Source organism: Triticum dicoccoides, chromosome 1B, assembly GCF_002162155.2.
Source record: "Triticum dicoccoides isolate Atlit2015 ecotype Zavitan chromosome 1B, WEW_v2.0, whole genome shotgun sequence".
Classification (NCBI taxonomy): Eukaryota; Viridiplantae; Streptophyta; class Magnoliopsida; order Poales; family Poaceae; genus Triticum; species Triticum dicoccoides.
The window spans coordinates 30,365,470-30,385,478 of NC_041381.1; positions in this window are offsets into that span (position 1 = coordinate 30,365,470).

Here is a 20,009-nt window from a genome sequence, read left to right on the forward strand (position 1 = left end):
TGAGCTTGATTAGTAACCGATGGTTTTGTGGATCTGGTGCTCTTGCACTGTTACACATAATTTAATCAAGGTAAGGTAATTCTAGCACTATGACTCTCTATGATATAGCTAATTTTTTCTGACATGCAATGGTCTTCTTGTTGCTTTGGTATAGATCTTTTTGGAGTTAATCTGGAAACTCAAGCTTGTTAGACAAAAATCAGCTGCGACTCTGTATCTTGCCAAGATGGACTTGTTTTGCAGATGTGTGTATGTAGTACTTCAGAAAAAACTAATTATAACTGAAACACTCTCTAATTGTTAACTGGAAATAGCTATAAATTCGAATTCCATAAAAATGTGTAAATATCAAGAAACCACACACATTGTCAGAATGTGCAAGCTGTTTAGAGTATGTATCATTCTACGTAATCATATATCTGTAGCGTAATATCCATGTGTTAGTCTGTTTGATTTCATAAATATATACATATTAAAAGGAAAATAATATATGTGGATTTCAATGTAGTTTTGACATATTTAACTTGCATGGATTTAAAAATTGTAGTTAACCGTGTCTGCGGTTATGTTGATGTGACTTTTCTGATCAGTTCATGTGTCGAGAGTTGCAAAACTGGAATTTACCTTCTCTGACATGATGCCCAAAAACATCCTTTTAATGCTACAGGAATAGCCCCAGAGTTGACGATGATTTTTTAGCCTGGTAAGATAAGGTAGAAGTATGGCTAACCGGATGTTTAGCTTGGTGTGTGAATTAAAAAGAATTGATAGATGGTAAAACATTCAAATATGTATGTGAGATTGTCTTACAAATATATGTAGGTCACTGTAATAGTATTTTCTTATTGAAAAGGGAGAAAAACTACTACCAGCTCATTTGGCTCCCTTGATTTCATTACATCTATCTAGATTTCATTTGGCTGAATCTAGATTTCGAATCCAAATTTCAGGTTTGGCTGCCACTAGGATTGTGAGGTCAAATCTGAACCAGAACCAAAATGAGCATGGCACTGTACCAGCACTCAGAACTAAGAAATTGTCAGTCGTTGTGTATTGCATTTATCTTTTTGTTTGGATGCCAAAAATTATCTTCTTTGTGGCTTGATTAACTTCCCTTTTTCAGTTCAAGCCATTTTGAATGAGATTACTACCAATGACAAATAGTATGGAAGGGAAAACAACAATTTACTATAATTACATTGCCTTCACTTTATCTATAATGTCACCATCAACTGTTTCTATGTTACCTTGCAGATTCACTCAACAGAAGACACTTGTAATATTGTGCAAATAATTAGCTAGCATTGTGAAAAATCCTATTTCTCAAAAAAAGTGAAGAGTGTGATATTTAGTTGAGATATGACATATCAATGCTAATATATTAGGACATCCTAATTGTGTAGTTCCTAGCTAAATATGTAAGGGCATGTAACGTTCATAACATATTGAAGTGTGATACTACACAATATTTGTTGTATCTTTGGTTGGACTATTTCTATGTGTGTAATGGTACAAAAAAATTGAGTGACTTCTACTTGATCCAATCCTTTATTAGAAGTAGTAGTATCTTACAAATGTCTTTTCAGCTAGATTAGTCGTAAGCCACATATGCGAGATCTTTTTCATGTGGAATATCATATCAGATAGGACACATAATCCATCAAGACATAATCATCATGGAATTGGTCCATTCCTTTTTTTCCTTTTGAGAAACAATGCCTAGAAATTTTCATTAATGTGCAATATTCAGCTGGGCTGCATTTCTTATCGAGTTTACTGTAGTGATAGTGTAAATTAAGCACAACAGAGTTTACTACTAACTCTATTGATCTATGTTTGCTCATCATTCCTTTTTGTTGCCACCGGTTGTCCCTTTTCAGACTTTTGTTAATTTGTTGCACTACTTTTGCATCGTGGGAGTGAAAAAAATGTATAACTTGATAATGTGTAGCAAGCTACTTGTAGTTTAACCCACTGGTTGTAATATTTTATAACTTGACATATTTTTCATCATGTGGCAGATATTAGTTATGGGAGCAGTTTCAAGAACAAAGACATGCGTATTGACAACATTTTGGCATGGACGGGTTGATTTAATGCTATAAGTGTTGGATGACCCCTACTTGGTGTGTGGCAGCCTCACAAGAGTGGCGTGGCCTTGGTCGATGGGGGTGGTGCTGGCTGCAGAGTAGCATAGTGTTCTCCAATACATGCTTGTAAATTAATGTTTTTTGGGTCTTTTATTTGCGCTCCTGTACAAAGTGTACTTTTGGATATATTGTAATTTTCTTTTCTGATGACATGAGCATATACTTTTTGTCAAGTTCTTATTGGCTTAAATTTTCATGGAAATTTTGAGATCTCCTGGACAGAAATTAGTGGGCGTTGAAATTAATGGGCTTAAATAATAATTGGGTTGATTTCTATATGGGTCGCCATTGTTGGACCAGGCCGAAGTTTAGTGGGCCAAAACTTAGATGGGCTGATTACTACATGGGCTGCCACGTCATATCCTTGTCAGCTGATGATGTGGCATAGAAGTTAACGCCATTATTAGCACTGCAGTTAGATGTCATCCATGACGGTCAAGATCCGTCATGGTCGGTGACGGTTTTGGATGATCCGTCAAGGAGTGTGAAGTGGTCAGATTATGACGCGATATACATGACGGATTTGAAATCCGTCACACATACCTTTGCATGACAGTTTTGCATAGGTCTGTGACGGACTAAAACTGTCATGTATTAACAGGATTCTTGTAGTGCTTCATTGCCACGGTAAGGACCATCTGGCGGTTAATTGCCCAGAGCACCTTTGTCAAAAATGTACCAGCAGGCCATGCATATGCACTTCGTTGGGCTAGGCCAACAAACATTCCTTTCGGGATGCAGCATGCTCTATTTGCAACTCCAGGGCCCGTGAGTTCTTTCAGTGCCCAGCCAAATCTTTGTGTGAGTCATGTGGATTTCTAGGGCATCAAAAGTACTACTGCACTTGGGCTGGGGTAGTCCGTATGAAATGGAATCAGAAAGATAATTCGCGGTTGGTTGCCGCTTCAGCCACAAATCTCAATCAAAACAATTCCAATTTGGTTCGGTCAACACATGGAAATACAATTTCAAAGGATAAGGATCCGGTCTTTTCAGGGATTTTGCGACGTGAATTAATCGTCCCTACCAGTAATCTGGGTCTAGCTGCTAGGCGATTGCCCACCGTCCGATGCAAATCATGCGGCTCCCAGGGACAGGAGACGACATCTTGCACTGTGGCCTGGCATCGTAATAGAGGAGTTTGGAGACCAAAGTCTCAACACAAGCCTGCCGATACGCATTCCTCTGCTCTCTCGCTGTCTGTGCCCGCCTCTGCTGCTGCACCGCCCACCATCGCCCCAGTTCTCGCTCTGCCCATCTCCACCGTATCAATGGCGCACTACCCTCTCAACGTCGTCCCCTACCTGCCGCTGGGGATGACAATCGAGCTTGGTCCGGCCGATAGGAAGGTTCGTGAGGATATGGTGGTCAGTGCCATTCCTCCTCTTCGTCATGACTTCTTGGCCATTGCGGAGGCCAATCGCTTCATCCCACATCACCAGAAGGCCGACATCCGCAACATTGTTGAAGGTTTGCTGCACGAGTCTCATTATTTTCCCACAGAAATCTCAGATCATCCGCTAGGTGTTGGCATCTTTGGCTTTGCAAACTCTGTGATTTGAGATACAGTAGTAGGCACCACTTTTGAGCTCGATGAGAATGAGGTAGAGGAGCACACTGTGATTTCGTTTGTCCCGCATGATGCTGCTTTGAATATGCGCCTCACAACCTTTGGACCGGAAGTGTGGATCCTCTATGTAGGGTTTCCGTATGATTATCAAACACAACACTATATGCACAAGTCTGTTGATACATTTGGTGCTTTGGTGGATTGGAATAACCCTAGAGGGGATCGCAGGTTTGTGCTCATTAAGGCTAGAGTCATACACATGCGTTCTTCGTCAGTTAGGCGGAGCTCGTCAGATTTGGACAGTTGCTGTCACCATGCTCCGTAGCAATGACTGGAATGCACACCTTCCATAAGTGCCACCAGCTGGAGAAGATCCTCCCCCTGCAAATGGTATTCCGCATCCTTTGCAGGGTGAGGGCCTCAATGCTGAGCAGATGTATCAGCAGCAATTGCACGACTGGCTAGAACAAAATGCAATTCCAAATGGTAACCCTAATGATGATGGCAATGTTGTGGTTGACCAGGATAATGACATTGAGATTCATCCTGAGTGGGGTGTTTGGCCCCCATCACCCCCTCAAGAGCCACCAATGCTCTATAACTATCAGGAGTGGCTTGCTGGTGAAGGTCTGCAGGTGGATCATGGCATCTTGCCACCTAACAATATTCATGACAGCCCTGCAGCTGCTTGGAATGCCTCAATCTCCAGGAGTAATAGTACAGATTCCAGTGCCACAATTTCTGATTCTTATGTCTTGGTTCCTCTAATCCTCATGAACCAGTACTGGCCACAGGAAGCTTCAAGTTCTGCTCCTCAAGAAGTGGTTTCATTGCCTACTGCATGGCCTTTTATTGGTACATCTGATGTTAGCTCTGGTGCACTGCATTTGCTCCCAGCTGCTACTGCTCTGCCTCCCAATAGGCTCGACATTTCACTTTCCATTTCTGCTGCTGGATTACAGGTTGACATGGCTTCTCATGGGGATTTCACACCTGCCATGCTGTTAAGGGATTGCATCCCAATGTTTAGACTCAACACTTATCTCACTGCAGCAATCAGGCCTATCATTGCTTCTTTTGGCCGTTGGAATGAGCATTTTGGTTTCAGACAGGATTCTGTGACCTTTAATATCACTGTGACTGAAAATGCAGGATCACTCTCAATTGTTTCTGCTTCCAAGGTCATTAATCAGTCTGGGAGTTCTTCTACACACACCGAGGAATTTTCTGAAGCATCTCGCTGGGAGCTTGTGCACCCCCTGTGTCTGAAAATGTCTTGGTGACTAATGCTCTGCCTGCTTTGTCTCTGCATAGCATTCCTCTAGAGCACTCAAACACAGTTGATAGTGAAATGCCTGAAACTGATACCTCCCTTGTGGCTCTGTCTGATGCAGTTCAGAACAATCAAGAGGATGATGATACTGAGATTTCAGTTCCTGTAGTGGTGGATGCATGTGGTAACTCCTCCTGAAAGGGGAAATCTGTGGTGCCAGAGTGCTCCGTTTCTCTGCGTAGGAGCACCAGATCTAATAAATATGATGGCTTCAAAGTGCCCTCACTTACTGACAGCAAGATCAAGATGTCCAAAGTCAAGCCACGACAGATACCCTCTGCCCTTACCATTAGGGACACCCCTGCAGAGCCGATTCTCCCTGCAACACCAATCCAGGTAATCCAACAGATTGGTACCAACCTTTGTGGAATTCCTGCTGATGAAATGTTGGTGGAGGCCCTCATGGCGACCCAGGAGGAGGAACCGGCCTCTACCACCTAATATTACCTTGAATGTCTTAATAATATGCCTCTTTTGGTCACATGGAATGTCCTATGTTGGAACGTTCGCGGTTTAAATTCAGATGACAAACAGTTAGCTCTATCGAATGCTATTATCTCTAGTGGATGTGTTGTTGTCTGTTTGCAGGAAACAAAAAAGTCAACTTTTGATCTATCTTTTGTTAAAACTATTTACCCTTGTCGATTCGATCAATTTGCTTTTGTGCCCTCTTGTGGAGCATCGGGTGGTATTGCCACGATATGGAACAGTTCCATCTTCACAGCAGATGTACTATTTTCTGAAGATTTTGCCCTGGTTACTCGATTTTGTTCCACATAGTTAGCACAATGCTAGACACTCGTTAACATATATGGGCCTTGCCAAGGGGAGCAACGAGTTAACTTTATTGATTGGTTAGGAAATTTGGATATCCCAGCAAATGAGGGCTGGCTTCTTGTGGGCGATTTCAACTTTATTCGTGCACCCGAAAATAGAAACAAACCAGGTGGTTCAATTACTGATATGAATACATTCAATGACTTAATCAGATCACAATGTCTAATTGAACTACCAATTAAAGGTCGCATGTTTACCTGGAGCAACATGCAACAAGATCCTCTTCTTGAACAACTAGATTGGTTCTTCACAAGTACAAATTGGACTACTTCATACCCTAAGACCATGGTAAAACCACTAGGTAAACCCGTTTTTGATCATATACCTTGTGTGGTTAATACTGAAACTGCCATCCCTAGATCCAAACTATTTCGCTTTGAAACGTATTGGGTCCAACACCCTGGTTTTATGGATGTGGTTGCAAAGTCTTGGGCAAGAAATGTCACTTCCACAAATGCGGCCACAAGTCTCTCTCGTAAACTTAAAACTCTACGTAGAGATCTTAAACAATGGAGCAAAGGAATCTCCAAACTCTCTGTGGCAATTGAAAATTCTAATAGAGCTCTTTGCGAGATTGATGAATTGGAAAATAACCGTGCCTTAACTCTCCCGGAGATTAACTTCAGAAAAATCCTCAAGAACCATATTCTCCGATTGCTCAGATACCAACAACTCTACTGGAAAAAACGATGCACCATACGGTGGGTTAAATTTGGGGACGAACCATCAAAATTTTTCCAGGCAATGGCTTCGGAAAGGTACAGAAAGAAAAATGTTGCATCCCTAACTACTGCTGATGGGATTGTTGTTAAAGATCACACAGGGAAAGAGTCAATCATCTTCCGAACTTTCAAAGAAAGAATGGGCTCTTCATCTGGACACGCCATGAAATTTGAGTTACATAGAATCATCAAGAAATGCCAAGGTCCAGATGCTCTCACTGTCCCCTTTTCAAATGAAGAAATTGACAAAGTAATTAAAGAGATGCCTGCGGACAGAGCACCTGGCCCGGATGGTTTCACGGGTGTGTTTCTCAAGAAATGCTGGCCCATAATTAAGGAGGACTTCTACAAGCTCTGCCATCAATTTCACTCGGGCAATCTTTCACTTGAGAGCATTAATGATGGCTTCATCACACTCATTCCAAAAACCAGCTCTCCCGAAATGATCAATGATTATAGACCAATCACGCTCTTGAACTGTTGTCTTAAGGTCATCACAAAAATCCTGGCCAATCGCTTACAAAAAATTATACTCAAGATTGTGCATCGTAACCAGTATGGTTTTCTCAACGGAAGAACCATTCAAGACTGCCTTGCCTGGGCATACGAATATATTTATCAATGTCAACACTCCAAACAGGAAATTATGCTCCTAAAACTAGACTTTGCCAAGGCATTTGATATGATCGAACACGAGGCCATGATTGACATTATGAAGAGCATGGGGTTCAATGAAAAATGGATAAGCTGGATTCGATGCATCTTTTCCTCAGATAAATCATCTGTGTTACTTAATGGAACACCTAGTCAGCAATTCCTTTGCCAATGTGGAGTACGACATGGCGACCCCCTCTCTCTGCTAATTTTTGTACTTGCAGCCGATCTTCGTTAAGCTGCCATTAACGATGTCTTCCAGCAAAATCTTATACGCCTACCATTTCATTCAACAAACCAAAAGGAGTATCCTGTGATCCAGTACGCCAGTGACACTATCTTAGTCATTCCAGCATGCATGCAACAAGCTCAGATTGTCAAGAATATATTAACTGACTATGCCTCCTCTGTTGGACTTAGAAGAAACTTCCGCAAATCTACTCTTATCCCAATCAATTGTGGTGCTGCAAAGAGCAATGACATTGCTAATATCATTGGCTGTGTCGTGGGGAAAATGCCATTCACTTACCTTGGGCTACCGCTTGGCACTACTCGGCCCTCTGTCCAAGAACTTATGCCCCTGGTTTGCTCACTCGAACGACGCTTATCTGCCACCCTCAACATGGTTTCTTACAGCGGCAAACTATCGCTTCTCAACTTGGTCATTACATCGCTCATTATCTTTGCCATCTGTACTTTGAGAATGCCAACAAACATCATTGAGTTACTGGACAAAATACGAAGGAAATGCTTGTGGATCAAAAAAACGTATCTGGGCGACAAAATTAACTCCCTGGCTTCCTGGGAAATGGTGTGTCGACCCAAGGCCAGTGGTGGCTTGGGAGTGTTAAATCTACGTGTCCAAGGTGATGCCCTGCTGCTTAAATACCTCCACAAGTTTTACAATAAATGGGACACACCATGGGTGCAATTGATTTGGGACACTTACTACACAGACCAAATACCACATGCGTGCGACCCATGTGGGTCATTCTGGTGGAGAGATGTGATCAAGCTAATACCAACTTACCAAGGTATCTCAAAGGTGAGCCTGGGGAATGGTGAAAATTTTCTCTTTTGGAAAGACATGTGGAGAGAGGAGATACTTGTTGCATCATATCCTCGAGCTCTCTCATATGCCAAAAATGAGGATCTGTCTGTCCAACAATTCTTGGGCATCACCAATCTACAAGAGGCGTTTCATCTACCACTTTCCCCTCAAGCGCATGCAGAATTGAGACAGCTACAGCTTGAAGTTTCCGAGGTCCAGCTCTCCAATGAGATTGACAAGTGGACATATGTTTGGCACACCAACCACTTCTCTACAAAACAATATTATACATTCTACTTCAGAGAAATTCAAGCACATGAATCTTTTGGATGGATCTGGAAATCTAAGTCAACCATGAAAATAAAAGTCTTCGGATGGCTGCTTCTCTCTAACCGCCCCAACACCACGAATATGCTAAAACGACAGCATTACAATATTGGAGATGTTCATGATTGCTTTCTTTGTGGGTTACCAATTGAGGAGACGTTGGAGCATCTCCTCTTCGAGTGCCACTTTAGCTCTCACTGCTGGTCCCACCTTGCACTACTAGGGAAAACCTTATACACAGAATGTTACCAGTAGCACTGTACAAAATCAAACGTTACTGCTACTTAGTAGCAGTGGGCGTAAATAAACCGCGCTACTACTATGACTTTAGCAGTAGCGCGTACAAGCGAAATGCGCTGCTGCTATGTTTGAACTGGGCGCACATGGCTAGCCCAACCTAGCAGTAGCGCGTATACTGGCCCAGCGCTACTGCTACTCTCCTTAGCTGTAGCGCGCTTACGTGTAAGGCGCTGCTGCTAACGGAAATAAAATAAAGTAAAAAACAAGTAGAAAAGTAAATGAAAATGAAAGAAATAGAAAAAGGAGAAAGGAAAAAAATAAAATGTAAAGAAAAATAAAAGAAAAAAGGGAAAAAATGGGAAAGGAATAGCAGTAGCGGTTAAACGTGATGTAGCTAACTTAGCTATAGCGCGTTTCGGAAATGCGCTACCGTTAAGTTTCACTTAAACAGCGGTTCCCGCCCGCCCCCCGGCCAACACACTTCTTCCCCAAATCCCTCGCCCTCGCCGCCGTCTCCCCAATTCGCCGTCGCCCCACTTCACCGCCGTCTCCTGCCGGCGTGGACGCCCGCAACCTCACTATCTCCCTCCGAGGCCGCCGTCATCCTCACCGCCGCCGCCTGAGGCCGCCCTCAGCCTCACCGTCGCCACCCGAGGCCGCCCTAGACATCACAGTCAGCGCCCTCCACCTCACCGCCGCCCGAGCCCGCCCAGAACCGCCGTTGCCCGTGCCCGAGGCCGCCCTCTGCGCCCCTGCCTCCGTCACCGAGCACCTCCCCGCCGCCGTCTCTCCCCTCTATGTAAGTCCCCCACCCCTCCCCCCGACTCCTCTCTCTCTGCATTTTAGAGAAAAATTAGTAGAGCAAAAGTTTGTTTATAGCAAAAAAATTAGTTTAGAGCAAAGGATGTTAAGTAGTAGATGTTAGAGCAAAAATTAGTTTAGATCAAAAAATTTGGTTTACAACAAAATTTAGTTAGGGCAGTAGGGTTTAATTAGGGTAGATATTGCTTGTATAGTATATAGTGATACTAGTAGATGTTAATTAGGTTAGGGCAATAGTGGTACTAGTAGATGTTAATTAGATGTTTTTCAGTTAGGGCACTAGAGTTTTGCTAGGTTAATTAGGTTAGTAGTGCTGCTAGTAGTAGTTGTACAGTAGGTTAATTAGGTGATGTTAAATGAATAACCTAAATGAATGAAATTAGTAGTTACCTGAATTTTTTTCCTTTCATCATTATAGAGCACTAAAGTTAACTGAATTTTGTTCTATTAGTATTTAAATGAATATTCTTCTACACTTCGTTTTTGAATTAGCTTGTGAAATTTGGACATGTGGTTGCTCGTGTATATTTGGACATGTGTTGCGTTGTCGAAGAGGGATATTTGAACACTGTTTCAAGGGAATGATGCTGGATGGCCTATGCTTTGCCGGAATGTTGATTCATTCCTGTTCCGGCAAATTTCAGGTTCTCGATTTTCCACTTTTTATCAAAGGTCATGCCGAAATTTTCCGTGGATTTCGGCATGACTTGTGCTACAAACTAGGACATATCGAGTGCCCGGGATTTGCCGCACCAGGAAGGAGTCAACATTCCTGCAAAACAATAGGCCTTTTTTATGTCATTATTCATTTTATTAGGTTTAGAATTAATTGACTAGATTTAATCATAGGAAACATGGCTAGCAACGATGAAGGACATGGTTCTGGTGATTGCGACGACGTCTACCGGGCGGTAGACAAATTTTTTAGCCTTACCGACGATCAACCGATGTTGTTGCTGGGCCCACCGGTGGCATCGGGGACTAAGACCGACACGCAGACTAGTGCTGAGACTTAGACCGGCGCAGAGACTTAGACCGGCATCGAGACCGGCGCTGAGACTGAGACCGGTGCTGCCTCGAGGAGCGGAGCCAGTGTAGAACCGAAAGCAAAGAGGCAACGGCTTCCTAACAAACTCAGGACTACTAGACTGGTGGTCACGGAGGTGGACGATGGCATTTTTGAGCCAAAGGCACCCGAGGAAGCACGTCGATGCTACGACAATCAAATAGGCTGCATCGTACGGACAACCGCCACCATCAACGATCAGAAACTACAGAAGATAGAAAATATGAGGAGCTGCCTCCTAAAGAAGTTTCACCAGATAGTCTTGTTCCCGGGCCGGAATGAGAAGGATTATGAAGATCCAGATGAGGACCCGGCAATGAAGAAGATAAACAAACATGCCATGACCCTACTCCGAGATTGTAAAGGATAATCCGACAATCACGGAAGAGCAGTTTCAAATATTCAAGGAGGCTTGCAAGGCCGAAGCTGCCAAAAAAAGTCTAAGTACATGAAGGGGCTTCAAGAGAGGAACATTGGGAGCCACCACCTGGGAAGTCGTGGTTACGGGGGAAAGAGGTCCAAATGGGCCAAGGAGGATGCGGAAGCCGCGAGTCTGGGCATCCCAGACCCCTTGGCGGATTTCACCATCCCACAGGAGCGTGACGTCCTGAGGGCCCGGCACCGTTGGTACCCAGTGAAGAAGGTTTACGAGACAACACCGGTCATTACGGAGTTCATGACACCGGTCATTACACCGTTGGTACCCAGTGAAGAAGGTTTCTGATCAATTCGACTGCACACGTTAGTCATATTTGTAAACGATCCTTGTGCCTTTTGCAGAGAGAGCAGCACCAGATTGCAGGCGAAAGCGACTTGCCGTCTGATGCATTGGCGAGGCCCAAGTGGGACACTCCATTCAACCGGTGTATGGACGCTCGACATCGTATGGACGCGTGCACGGTGTGGGAGACGGCGCCACCTTGAAGAAGTACTACCGTGAGACCATGGAGGAGGGAAAGGAAAGACGGAGGTTAACTGAAGAAAACATCGACAAGAAGGTTGAGATTGCGGTTGAGAAAAAATCATATCAGAAAGTCGCAATAGCGGTAGCTGCCGCAAAACAGGTGGTTGCAGATTTGTCTACTTCCTTGGTGACGGGCGTTTTCACTTGGACAAGGCAAAATCCAGAAAAATATGCAGAGGACTTTCCCATTGCTGACTTCTTGGGAGCACCTGCTCCCGCACCGGCTCTCGCACCTGCTCCGGCACCTGCTCCTGCACCGGCTCCTGCACCGGCTCCTGCACCGGACGTGCTCGGCGGTGCTTCATCTTTGGCTGAGCTCGACGCCCTCACGGTATCTGTCACACCGGCCCCTTTCAATATAAATGTATAATCTCCCATTTTCGTTGCCTTTCGGATGTCTCACGTCGCAGGCTTTTCCTTGCAGGCCGACGAAACCCCGTGCACCATATTGTACACCATCGGCGACCAGAAGGTGGACGTGGGGAAGGCGACGATAATGGAGCTGAAGGAACCATTGTTCCAGAGCCGGCCGATCCCGTCGAACGTCTTCAAGGTTTCCGTGGCCAGTGTCGAACCGGGCCACGAGAATTTGCCTCCTCCAATACTACTGGTGGATGACGAGGAGACACCGTGGCGGCTTGGTGATTGTTGAAATGGGTGGGTCCTGTTGTGGCCAAAGAGTCTGCTTCGTCTGGAGGCGGTCGGGAGCACACCCACGAGCATGCAGCCTCAGCAAGGTATGAACATCAACACCCCACCTACCCAAGTAGCATCGGATGTCGGGTTGGGTGATAGCGGATGGGGTAAGGAGGAGGCTCCATTAGTCGCTGATGACGTCGCCATGCATGAGGATGAGGACGAAGGTAGTGCTAAACAGTATGTCTATACTGGCGCCTCCTCAGGGTTTGAGCGTCATGAGTCGGTGCCTGAATTGCCGTCTCAACGTATTATCGACGACCTTCCGGTAGTAAAGAAGTCTAGGAAGAGAGCGAGGAAAGGGATAAAAGTTGATTCTATGATCCAGCCGCCTCAGCAGCCTCGGCTTCAGGACCGTATAGATATCCCCGATGCGGATAAATGGCATATCCCCGGTCAACCAATCCTACCTGCTACAGCACTACAGGCCAGATTCGGTGATCTAAGGAGACTTCATGACGATGTGCTGCGGGTAGAGAAAGGCCTCATCGCCTCGACAGATCCAGGATACCCACTCTATGTGGTTAACGTTCCGCGGCAAATTTCGTACGTCGACAGCTTCCCCACGGATAAGTTCTTCCTCTGATTTTATTACATATTCGACATGTTTCGCGTGAAGAAGCTGGATTTTACGTTTGTCCGCATTTATGCCTTGCACATGAACTACATCATCGGGTTTGAGCAGATATCTCATATCTGTGTCGCTGACCCGTACTACATGCATGAGGGCTTCTTGGGAGTCTGCGCAGAGCATCGTGTATACGCGAGGGAATACATCGTCAATTTCATGCTCGCCAATAAGGACAAGGGGTGATTCTCATGCCATATCATCCCTTATAAGTCATCCGCGCTGCTATCCTTCCTTCAATTTCAATCATTCATTTGCACGATGGAGGCTAAGTAATTTGAGGTGTACTTATTTTGCGCAGCGGCGGGCGCGCCGTCCTCATCATCCTATACCCCCGATTCTCCCACGCTCTTTACTTGGACTTGTCGAAGAACAATCACAAAAAGGATTACACCCACATCAAGGATGTTCTCGACAGTGCTATGTTTTACTACCAAGCAAGGGGTGGAGAGATCAGGGACAAGAAGAGAAGGGGCGGCAGGGTCGCCTTCGTCCATAAGACCGACTTCTGCTGCATCCAGCAATCGAACAATTGTCTTAATGATGGATTATATGTCCTACACCACATGCTGGAGTATAGACGGGATCACCAGAACCTTCGCATGTCACCTAGATCCGGCGATGCCCATATTCTGCAATGGGCAAAGAACGTAGGAGATATCGAGGATCATCGACTTCGAGTCGAGTTCTATCACATCCAGCGTGAACTTGCCCAAATCATCATGAAGGAGGTCGTCGGAAAAACAGGGATGTTCTACGAAGGACAAATGTAGCGGGAAGACGTCCGAACATGGGTAGTCGCTCAGCGTCTCGACCTGAAGCCTTTCACTAGGCTCGGGGACTATCTCCCTGACATGGATGGATGGAACGACATGTTGGAGTGATTGTCGATATATGACAATGTGTCCGTTTAGTCCATACTTTCTGTATGACAAAACTTTGAGTTATGCACGGTGAAACTTTATTTGTGATGTAATTAAACCATCCTCCTCCTCGACTAGCGAAAATCACTCTAGTTAGGGCATTTTGGAGTACGATGAACTTTGTTATTTATGCTTATGATATGTTGTTTCTATTTTTGGCAAGTCTGTCTCTTTCTGTTGCTCAACTATATATGTTGCATATCATTGACTCATGTGACGATGCAGGTGCATTGATCATCGATGGTGAATAAGTGCTACACTAGGAGTATATATACGACAAGTGGACGGAGTATCGGGCCCAGGTGTACCGGTTTTCGGTTTCCGAGCGACAGGCAGTAGTTAGTTTAGGTCCACGCTAATGCGAGAGAGGGATACGAACTCATGTACTCAAAGTGATAGCTCTTCTCGCGTATACCATTGTTTAGATGGATGAAGATGTATTTGCAAGTAATTGAGACTTGTATCGCTATTTTCGAGATGATGACGAGAGACCACTTTGTGTTGGATGATGATTATGATGATGACATGATTTGATGAGACTAATTGTATGTATATGCTATGATTACATTTGTATGTGTATGATATGCTAAAGATTATTGTATAAAGCCTATTCAAATACAAAACAAATACAAAAACAAATATGCAGGAAAAAAACTAATAAAACTAGTAGTAGCGAGCGGGAAAACTTAGCAGTAGCGCCGCATTACCAGTAGCGCTTTCCGGTAAACATCGCCACAGATAATATCAGCAACGCCCTTTTATAAACAGTGCTACAGCTATTCATGTATAGCAGTAGCGTGGGACAACAAGTGCTACTGCTATACGTTAGCTGTAGCGCCTTATTAGTGTCGAAGAGCTCTAGCAGCATCTGGTGTTCGGCTGGGTCGAACTCCCACATATCAAACGCCCGTCTTTGACACGTGAGAATCCGGCGAATGAGCATAACCTGGACCACGTTGACAAGCTTGATCTTCTTGTCCCTCATACTTTTGAGGCAGGTCTCGAGTCCGGCTAGCTCCGTGGGTTCGCCCCAGGCCAGGCCCTTCTTCTCCCAGGAGGTGAGCCACGTGGGGATTCCAGATCTGAATTTGGGGGCCGCCACCCAGTTGGCGTCGCGCGGCTCGGTGATGTAGAACCACCCTGATTGCCACCCCTTTATGGACTCCATGAAGGAGCCATCGAGCCATATAAACGTTGGGCATTTTGCCCACCATGGCACATCTGCAATCCACCTGTTGGCCGCTCACGATCTTCACGCAGAAGATTTTCAACCACAGGACGAAGTGAGGCTTGATGCAGAGGAAGGCATCGCACACGACGATGAACGCCGAGATGTTGAGGACAAAATTCGGGGCCAGATCATGAAAATCTAGCCCGTAGTAGTACTTGAGCCCGCGGAAAAAAGGGTGGAGTGGAAACCCTAGTCCACGGACGAAATGAGGGAGAAATACCACTCTCTCCCGAGACTTCAGTGTAGGGGTAATCTGTCCCTCTGTTGGAAGCCTGTGCGCGATATTAGCGGCCGGGTATCCGGCTTCCCGAAGCTTGGTAATGTTCTCTTCTATGACAGAGGAGGCCATCCACTTGCCTCCCGCTCCGGACATGCTGCGGTCTTACGGAGAAGGTGTGAACTTGGGCGCTGGAGCTCGAGGGTGCGAGAACGGATGAGCGAAGGAAGAAGAAGGCGTGGGTGAAAATGAGAGATTTCTGCCCCATTATAAGGGCGATGTGAATGTGCGCCTCCCCACTTGCCTCTCGAAATCTCTTATTTTTCTAGGCGCCTCGATTAATGGCGCTGGTTGGTTTACCCATACCCGCATTGATGGAGATCCCGTGATAAGGGGACACAATCTCTGCTTTGAAAAGACGTGCCAAAGAAACAGCCTCGCGATGTGTGCGGAAGCAGGTTGTAGAATATGGTTCGAATAAAAGTCGAACCATGGCGTGATGTCACTTTTCGAAGAATTGTCAGTAGATTAGATTCGTGGATTATTATTATTCTCTCTATGGTGGTATATGGAATGTTATCTTGCAGAGCCGTACACGGTCCTTGTGTTCGGAATTTATCTTGGAGTATTCGGAGATGGAACCTGCCTCGCAATGCCGAAGACAATCTACGCGTCGGACTCATCGTCATTGATGCCTGGTTCAGGGGCTACTGAGGGAGTCCTGGATAAGGGGGTATCCGGACTACCGGATTATATACTTTGGCCGGACTATGAAGATACAAGATAGAAGACTTTGTCCCGTTTCTGGATGGGACTCTCCTTGGCATGGAAGGCAAACTTGGCGATTCGGATGTAGATCTCCTCCTCTGTAAACCGACCCTATGTAACCCTAGCCCCCTCTGGTGTCTATATAAACCGGAGGGTTTAGTCCATAGGACACATAAAACAATCATACCATAGGCTAGCTTCTAGGGTTTAGCCTCTCTGATCTCGTGGTAGATCCACTCTTGTAATACTCATATCATCAAGATCAATCAAGAAGGAAGTAGGGTATTACCTCCATCGAGAGGGCCCAAACCTGGGTAAACATCGTGTCCCCAGCCTCCTATTACCATTAGCCTTAGATGCACAGTTTGGGACCCCCTACCCGAGATCCGCCGGTTTTGACCCCGACACCGACCGTTGTGGGCCAAGGCTGAGAATGACCTGATTGATAAAGGGGTCGAACTAGAGACATTGAACTGGCCAGACCGTTGCCGGACATGGTTCTTCGGGGTTGGCGGAACCTTGGACCCTGTATCAGGGAAGTGCGGTTCGACGGACGAGCAACTGCGAATACCCGTCACGAGGCTTCAGGAGTATATCGAGAAAGCGCAGCAAGGGACATTCGTTCCAGACAGGGAGAAGGACAAGCTCACGATGGCCCTCGGGAATCCTGAGCACCCTGGACGGACACGAGGCACGCTAGGCTCCGTTCCATGGAAGGCTGGGTTTCTGGACGCAGGGGGTTACAAATGCCAGGAGAGGAGGAGGAAAGTGGAGCATAGCCAACTGCAGGCGCTGCACGCTAGGGTACAAGGGCTAGAGGAACGAGAAGCATATCGTAGCAAACGACCTGCCGAAGCTTCCCCTGAAGCTACCCCACCATCTCAGCGGAGAAGCAGTGTGGCTTCCACCGAGCAGACTCAGCAGCAGGAGCCTGTCTTCACGGCTCCTACTAGCTACCCCATGGATGCTATCACGGAGTCTCAACATTGCCACCTTATGACGCAATGGATGAAACTGAAAGTCAAGGTGGCTGTTGGCTCTGTTTTACCTACTGAACCTAGCGCAACCTACCATGGTCGGTCGATTCCAGAAGGATATGCTAGGGTGATGGTGGATCAAATAACGGACGGATTTGAGGACCTCGAGCTTGACTACCCTACGGGTGAAGGGGAGATTCGGCTGGGTTCTTCTATGAAGAATCCATGCCCATGGCGGAAGGAGTTCATGAACCTTCCGAACTGGATGCCTCCGCCTCCTCCTCCTCCTCCGGCGAGTCAGGGCACTCCACCTCCTCCTCCGCCTCCTCCTCCGGCAAGTGATAAGGGCACTCAGCCTCCTTCTCCGTCGCATGGCGGCACTCCGCCTCCTTCGCCTGTGTTGGCGTGCCCGAGCAGCCAGCCTCCTCCTTCTCTGCCTCGTCAACAAGGGCGGAAGATACCAACCGCCGCTCCGGCTGCTCCGGCGCGTCGTAGTCCTTCTCCTCCGCCTCGTAAGAAAGGAAAGACAGCCGCATGCGCTCCATCTGCTCCGGCGTCTAGCAGTATAGCCAGAGGCGGGAGGCAATACAGATACGGTCCTTCTCTGAAGACTCCAGAGAAGTTACCATATGAGAGGAGCCTGGAGAAAAACACGAAGATCATGCCAGCCGAAGTGAACAACTTCTTTGAAGGGGGGAAAGCAAAGAAACATCCACCTCCGGAGGAGAAGATAGATCCGGTAAAAGCGAAGCGTACTCTGGCTGCCCTGAAGAAACCACCAAAGTCTCCGGCAAAAGAAAACTATGAGCACATTATTAAAAAGTCATTTATCGAAGCGGAGCGGTCGGGAAGTACTGTCAGTGATCAAAGGTAAGCAGACCAACAAGCTGGAAAAAAATTGCCCAGCTCGGCGAACAAGCAAACCAGTCGTTCCCCCCGGTCCAGGTGTCTAGCGATATCGTCGCTAAAGATCCAGGCATGGTGCCCGGTGATAACATTCTTGGAGATTACCTACCCGACGATGTACATTATGATTTCTTGGAGGTGGACGAACACTAATACGAGTACGGGAAGCTTCTCGTCAAAGATGAAAGATCTCTAACAACGATGATGCGAAGATTCCATGATTGGCACATGAAAACCTGCAGAGAGTCTAATGGGAGGAATATTTTGACGCTGAGAGTTAGAGAGGAGCATGACCTCGTTGGAATTGAACTGTTGAAAGTTCCATTTGAGGAGTTCTACGCGTGTTTCAATCAAAATGCCATCGATAAATTAACAGTCACTTGATACTGCATGTAAGTAGTACTACTTCTGTCATTAAGTCTCTATATATACGTCAGCTCTTTCATTGCATGTATTTTTAATTATCCTCACTATATTATGCAGGTTGAACATCGCCGAATTGAATAAAAGACAAATCGGTGATATTGGGTTCGTTAACACAAATCACATAGATGCATATATGGTTAAATTTCACGCCAGAGATACCGAGGCCAAGTTGCTACAATCGTTTGTATTAAATTAAAACAAAGCTATAAGACTCTTTCCTTACGAATGCAAGTGAGTGTTACTGTCTTGTGCATATTCGGTTTCCCTTATTAGTCGAGGTTATAGTAATGTAATTGATGAGTTATGCGCTTGCGGTTGCATCTTCCACTATATTCTCCTAGAGATTAAGCTTGAACAGGGACTAGTAACCGCCTTAGACTCGAAACAGAAAGATCCCAAGGAGTATGCGGACATCACTGAAATTCTAGAGAAGTAAGTTAAATCGATCATTATCGCACCATATCGGCAACTTTGTTCATTTCCTGATATCAAGTAATTGTTTTCTTTGTCTGGCAGTGTTTGGAAAAATTCACCTCAAAAACTCCGGGACTGCCGAAGAAGCTGCAATTTAAACACCCGAAAGTAAGTAATATTGCAGCATGTTCCGCGCATCTCCTAGTGATTCAAGCACTAGTTTCATCAATACCATTTAGCATGCTTGCTTATCAGTTTGATTGACCTCTATTTTTTGTAAAGTGGTTGTGGCAGGAACCCGGGAATCATTTCTGTGGATACTACATTTGCGAGTCCATCCGCCACACGACCTATGAGCAGGGATACTCCGACAAACAATATGAAATGCGTAAATAATAATATTCACAATTTTATTTTATTACCATCATTTGTGTTGAGTTTCATTTATTCATATATATGTATTGACCCCCTTCTTCAAATTAGATATTTCGGATGCGGGATGAACTCCTACCACAAGATCGTATGCGAGAAATTCAAGAGGAATTGGCGGCATTCTTTCTCGACCATGTGGACCCTAAGTTCATTTCGAATTAGGAGATTATATTGTAAGAGATAATTATATTGTATATATGTAGCCAGTAGCGTCGGATAGATATACGAGAACTTGTTGTTCGACCAATCTCTCAGAGAAGGAGAGGTGGTCGATATCACTTCTCTCTGTATGCATATGTTCATGACGATCTTCTGTTTCCTTCATTTGCTTACTAGCTACCGTGACTAGTCCTCTCTATACGTATTGTACGTAGCGTCGACCAAGCACGGAGATAAGAGAGGACACTTATCTCTCTATTAATTAGCTAGCTAACACAATATATGAACCACCTAAATTAACCCCCCCCCAAACCCCCTACCCACCCCCCTTTCAAAAAAAAACAAAAACCCCAGCCCCTGAAATGCTGACGCATAGATGCCTATTGGTCCCGGTTGGTGCCACCAACTGGGACCAAAGGGCCTACTGCCTGGGCTCGCCGCACCGGCCACATGTAGGCCCATCTGTCCCGGTTTGTGTAAGAACCAGGACTAAAGG